This window comes from Mus musculus, chromosome 11 (assembly GCF_000001635.26).
Source record: "Mus musculus strain C57BL/6J chromosome 11, GRCm38.p6 C57BL/6J".
In the NCBI taxonomy this organism is placed as follows: Eukaryota; Metazoa; Chordata; class Mammalia; order Rodentia; family Muridae; genus Mus; species Mus musculus.
In genome coordinates, this window is record NC_000077.6 from 91,559,395 (window position 1) to 91,565,735 (window position 6,341).

A 6,341-nucleotide genomic window follows, 5' to 3' on the forward strand; every position below is an offset into this window, starting at 1 on the left:
ATTTAGATTTAAATCTAAGCCTCATTTTCACTGGAAATACAACTTTATTAAAATGCTATTTTCAGCTTTTTCCTTCTAGTCTTTGCTCTCATTCTCCTCGGTATATCTGAGATAGTCTTATTATGTAGCTCGGACTGGCGTGTAATTTATTAATAAACTCAAGTTTATCTTGAAGCTGTGGTGACCCTCCTGTTTCTGTCTCCCGAATGTTGGGATTATAGGCATGTACCAACTACTCTTTCATATTGTGTGTTAATTAGTATCTTTCATCTTAATTATTTTATTCTGAATCAAGAGATTTAAGGCGATCCTATGTAGACATCATTCTCTGTATATATTAATCTAGATATTATACATATTCATGCATATATATGCATATTTCTATGTTTGTGTGTGTGTGTGATGTGTATGTACATATACATGCGATATGTAAAGGTATGGTTCTTGCCTCTGATATCAGACAAGCAATTTACAGGGTTATATGTATTTTGATAGACATGATGCCATGGTCACATGAATGGGGGTAACTAATTCAGACTTCAAATTCAGAGAAAACCTGCCAGGGAATTTCAGTACTCACTCATGTGAAACACAGACTTGACAAGCAAGAGTAAACATCTGACCTGCAGAACTGTCAGGTAGTAACTTGCATTTGTTAAGCTATGAAATTTATTATGATCTTGTTAGTTCAGTTAAAAAAAGTCATGAATTATAAATTTATATTAACATAATAAACACATTTTGCATATAGTTTAGAAATGGGACACAAGATCATATTTGGAAATGGTGAGACAAGAGGACAGGCACAGAATATACCCTGTATTTCAAATTAATGGTCCCTTTTTTCTGGACTCATGTGTTATCTAGCTTCAAGAGCATCTTCATGTGGTATGACTTTTGAAGGAGGAACAAGTGACTGAGAATGAAATCAAGTGCACAGTCTTTGTCTCTTGCCCACATGATTGGGATGTATGCTAGGCGGCCTATCTTTCTCAAACATCTTCTACCCCTGTCTACATAAAACATGCCAGATTCTTCCAGTAGACTTTATGAACAAGGTTATGAGGTATTATTGAACATTCAACTAAGTGATGTTCTGTAGTAGAATGTCACTCCCCTACCTCCATTTGTTTTACAAATAAAGTTGAAAAAAACTCTCAATGGGGTGGAACGGAAGCATTGTTTTACTTACATTTCCTCAAGTTATGCTTTCGGGGTCCCTAGATTTTAAAGTCTTTTGTTTTCTACAAAAAAAAAAAACATGTTTGATGTTCTTTGTGATTTGGGGGAGTTTATTTAAAAATACATTTTTTTTTAATACTAAAAGAAAAACTACTTTCAGCGGCTGAGACTTTGGGTCATAATGGAAACACTCAATTTTCTTTCTTCCATTATCAGTCCCCAGAGCTCCTGGATAACAACATCCTACAATCTACACTGAACCACTGTCTTTGAAGCTCTTTGATGTGACATTAGGGTTTGGGTTTCCAGAGATACCACTAACTACCACCCTATGTACTGGGAAATACTTTTCAGATCATGTTCAGATTTCTTTGGGTTATTATTTCTTTTTTTATTACTTTGTGTAAAAAAGCATCTATAAGCTCTCATAGGAGAAAACACTTTCAGACACCTATGAGCACTTATGCAAGCATTAGAAGACCACACATAATAAGTAAATAAATAAAAAAATTGAAAGCTCTTTTAGATGTAATCCAAATTTCATACTTTCATCTTCATATTCCTATTTTCAGAAATGAGCATTAACTATTTTATTCTTCTGGCTATTTACAGTATTCTATGTATGATGGTCTATGTACTATTCTATATATTTATATTATTCTCTGTACTCTGTTCTCATGACAGAATCCATTAAAAGAAATACAGGATGATGGAATATGACTATTGTATAAATTTCAGAACACTAAGAAATGGCGTATATTAATTAATACTCTTAACAGCAGGGCTTGAAAAATCCAGCTCTTCACAATCTCAGGAATAGTTGGTATTAAGGGATTCACTAGGTTGTTTATACTATAGGGAGCATACTATATATACATAACAGTATAAGGTTATACTGAGCAGGCCAAAAATAGTCATTTGTAAGCAGAAAAGACAGGGAACCTAATAGCTGCTGAATCCACAAAGTTAGATGTGTCCAGAGTCCCAAAGCTCTGCTGAAGACCTGGAAGTTCCCTGTTGAGCCATTGCTGTTCGTTAGGAAGCTGGAGACTAAGGCTAGTAGAGGAGAGCAGCTGTAAGGAATAAGATGCACTCATCATTAAGACATTAAGATAGGCAAGAAGCACTGTGCTTCCCCTAGCCGAGTGCTGGAAGGGGTTTCTTACTTTGCAGGTAGATCTTGTTCTTTAAGATGAACATCCCTGGAAATACCCAGTGATGTGTCTCTTTGGGTGATTCCAAATTCCAAATTCCAAGTTCCAAATTCTCAAGTTAAGAATTAAGATCAACTACCACTGGTGATGACTACAAAATGTAATGCATAGGCTTCTGTGTTGAACATGTACCCCTTTTCCTTCTCTTTCTCTCATTTGCCAATTCCAATATGTTATATTTGTTTTATTATGTCATATCATATCATATATCATATCATATATCATATCATATATCATATCATATATCATATCATATATCATATCATATATCATATCATATATCATATCATATATCATATCATATATCATATCATATATCATATATCATATATCATATATCATATATCATATATCATATATCATATATCATATATCATATATCATATCATATATCATATATCATATATCATATATCATATATCATATATCATATATCATATATCATATATCATATCATATATATCATCATACCTTAAAAACATGTTTGTTTTCTGAGAGACAGAAAGAGAGTAAATTCATATTTTTTGAGGGGGGGTTATGGTAGGAGTAGAAGGAAGGGAAACTGTTAGCATGATATTTTATGTGAGGCAAAATATATTTACTATTAAAGGAAAAAATAGAGCATAATGAAGACTAACATTTTCAAAGGAGAAGTCTTTATATCCAAAAAAAAAATCAAGCTTAACAATTATTGTGGCACTAAAAAGCTCTATGCTAAAAGCAAAGGTTGATAGATGGTTTTTTGTTTGTTTTTTTTATATTTCATTTTGTGTGCTTTGGTGTCCTGCCTATGTGTATGTATGTTTGTCAACACATGCACCCAGTGCCCTGAGAGACTAGAAGTGGCATCTGATCCTCTGAAACTGGAGTTAGAGAGGCTGAGTGAGTTACCATATGGTGCTGGGAACTGAACCTGGGTCCTCTGGAGGAACATCATCCTCTAGAGAGATAACACCCAGACATCTCAGTGAGATAAGTGATTGTTCTTGGAGTACAGCTTCACAATATTGGCCCTAAAGACTGCTTGTGAGCTTTCAGGTAGAAAGAGTCTTTTTGAGAGGTCGTCTAGCCTCTCTCATGTTACACTGTGGCAAAGAATGTGGCTGCAATGTCTCCATACATTTAAAAATTGTGGGGTCCAGAATTTAAAATTAATGGATTAGTTAAGTTTGTGGGACAAATTTCAAGGAATCCCAGCATTCAAGCAGTAGCATGAGGTCTTTGGCTTTTTTTTTTTTTAATTTTTTACTATTAAATCATATTTGAGGGTAGGGAGCAGAGTTGAAAGATATGAAAAACTACAAGATTGGTTAGAAACGCCCATATAGAGTTCTAGCTAAGGAATGTTTGGTTTGTGAAAAAAAAAAAAAAAAAGGTTGCATTAGTAAGAAATCAATTAGCTTGTATCAGGAAAGATTCCTGAGGGCATCTGAGGGATTATCCAGACTCAAGGATTGTAAGCTTAAGGATATGAGAAAGTGCATTTATTTAAAAGACTTTCCCTTGTTGAGACCCTGCCCAAACATGCCCACCTATGGGACTGTTTCCATGGGTCCGGTTCTTTTAACAGTTCTGATCCATCCAGAGGTTAATGCAGCTATAGTCTAAGGAGACCTGCTATTGACGGAACAGACCATGATGCAGTTCATGCGAAACTAGTTTTACAGGCACACAGAGTGAAAATGTAAAGGGTTATGTGGGCTTCCATGCAGATTTCAAAGGAAAGTCTCTGAGACTAGGCAGTGTGTGATCGGTTTAGGGTCACTTACTTAACACATCCTCTTACCTGTGAAGTGGTTAAGGTGGAGGTGAAGATTGGTACAGATGTCTGACATATGGAATTTCTGATGATGGAAGTAGCAGACAAGCCGTGGAGGTAAACCTAAGTGAGAGGTCATGTAGAACTACAACCAGCAAGACCACAGGCACATGTCTGGCAGGCCAAAGCCCAACAGAAGTCATAGCATGATACTGTATGTCCCACATGCTGGACATCAAGCTATAGGATTTGATATTTTTTTTTTCCTTTATGAGTTTTGGTCTTGCTTTGACACTTATTCCCAGCTATTATATGTTCCCTTCTGGAATGAGAGTGATTATTTTTGAACCAGTGTATCCATCCTGTTACAAATTCCATTTTGACTTCATAGCTCACAGCTCACCATTTACCTTCTATCAGAAGTGACCTTGGACTTAGAATTACTTTCCAAATAGTGTTAGAACAGGTAAAACTGAAGACTTTCAGAGATGTGCTACACGCTTTTGAATCTTGGGATGGCATTAAGCCTTGTAGGGCATCCATGAGATATTGTCTTTTGAATAGGAAATCTCCATATTCTTTTAGAACCAAGCTGATGGCACTTTTATTGAAGGTTCTTGATACTTTGGGATGTAGGCCATAGGGTCTTCTGAAACTTAAACTTGGAGAGCTTCTTCCTTTCTTTCTGTTGTCAGTCTACCATGTGATAAATGTTGTATATGACCAATGTTGTATATGGTAAAGTTTGTATATGTCAAATAATGAGAAGTCCTATTAACAAACTTTTACCAACTGTTAGCAACAACTTATAGAAAAGTGTGCCCTAAGTCAAGTTTGGTGGGCTGTACCTATAATCTTAGCTCTCAGGAGGTAGAGGCTGGAAAAGTTGGAATTCAAGACATCCTGATTACAAAGAGTTAGATACAAGTTGATCCCCTACTTAAAAAAATATAGATAGATAGATAGATAGATAGATAGATAGATAGATAGATAGATAGATAGATAGATAGATAGATGTGGTGTATATGACAGTAGGATCCTTGGAGTTTTCTGGCCAGTGAGAAAACTGGTCTCAAAGCCCCATGGTAAATGGGGTCTGAAAAAGGCACCAGAAGTTATCCTTCGGCCTTCATATGAATGTACTCATAGGTGCCTACACACCCAGTCAAACTGTGTACCCATGCATAGCACACATGTATACACACAAGACATAGATAGAACTACTTCCTCCGACAAGTTACACAATCTTAGAGATCATAAACTTTCATCAAGATGGTAGGTAAATGAACTTAAATTGATAGACAGTTAATAACAGACATGGCATGAAAATAGTATTTTGCCTTAAATTCAGAGTTCAGTTTGGGCTTTTGAAATCATCAAATATACACACTTAGTTAATCCATAAATTGGAAAATGTAACTGTAATAAATAACATCTATTTTCAAGTATATTCCATCATTTATTATCTTATTTCTTTTTCATGACAGATCTGGGACATGTGAACTCATGATTAAATCTCATATTCCTAGATGTCCAGTTTGCTTTGATTTCATATGAAATCACTGGATACTACCTATTAGTATCTTAAAACAAAGAATTTAAATTAGTCATCATTATCCTGGAACTCAATACATAAAATGTAGCACTGCTTTTCATTCCAAATTCCATTTTATATATCATTGAACAATAGATGTCACTGTTTTGCCAATAAATATGAAATTATTTCACTTGATTACATTTCTTCATAAACAACCCTATTGCTGAGCATATAAGTTGTACAGTCCTGGTACAAAAATCTCAAACACTGGAACCCTCTATTAAATATTAATATCTGCTAGTGTTTTTCTCGAGGAAACAAATTAATATACTCAATTCATTATTTTCTGAATCATTTAAAACACCACCAGTTTAAAATTACTTATTTTATGCCCTCATGTTTATGTTTTAGCAATTAAGCACCATTACACAGAGAGTGAGGAAAAGGTTACTCATAAAATGAATCCTCAGAAGAGGAAAAGAAAACTCAGGATTATATCTTAAGTTCATGTAAAGGTTAGTAAATGGGTTTGATTGATAGGCTAGCTATGATAACTGGAAATCAGAGATAGAAATAAAAAGAAGCAAGAGAAGTTTAAAGAACTGGGATTGGAGCAGCTATAAGGGATGGTCAAACGATAGATTGTATT

The 6,341-nt window shown here is 34.8% G+C and overlaps 1 long non-coding RNA gene across 1 annotated transcript; it reads right to left on the bottom strand.

The window, feature by feature from the left end:
* Positions 1 to 1,198: 1,198 nt before the first annotated feature.
* Gm38950 lies at positions 1,199 to 2,413 on the bottom strand. The gene is made up of 3 exons (XR_880136.1): positions 2,349 to 2,413; positions 2,125 to 2,255; positions 1,199 to 1,244 (listed from the first exon to the last, which is right to left on the bottom strand). It is a non-coding gene; the product is annotated as a predicted gene, 38950 (long non-coding RNA).
* Positions 2,414 to 6,341: the final 3,928 nt, after the last annotated feature.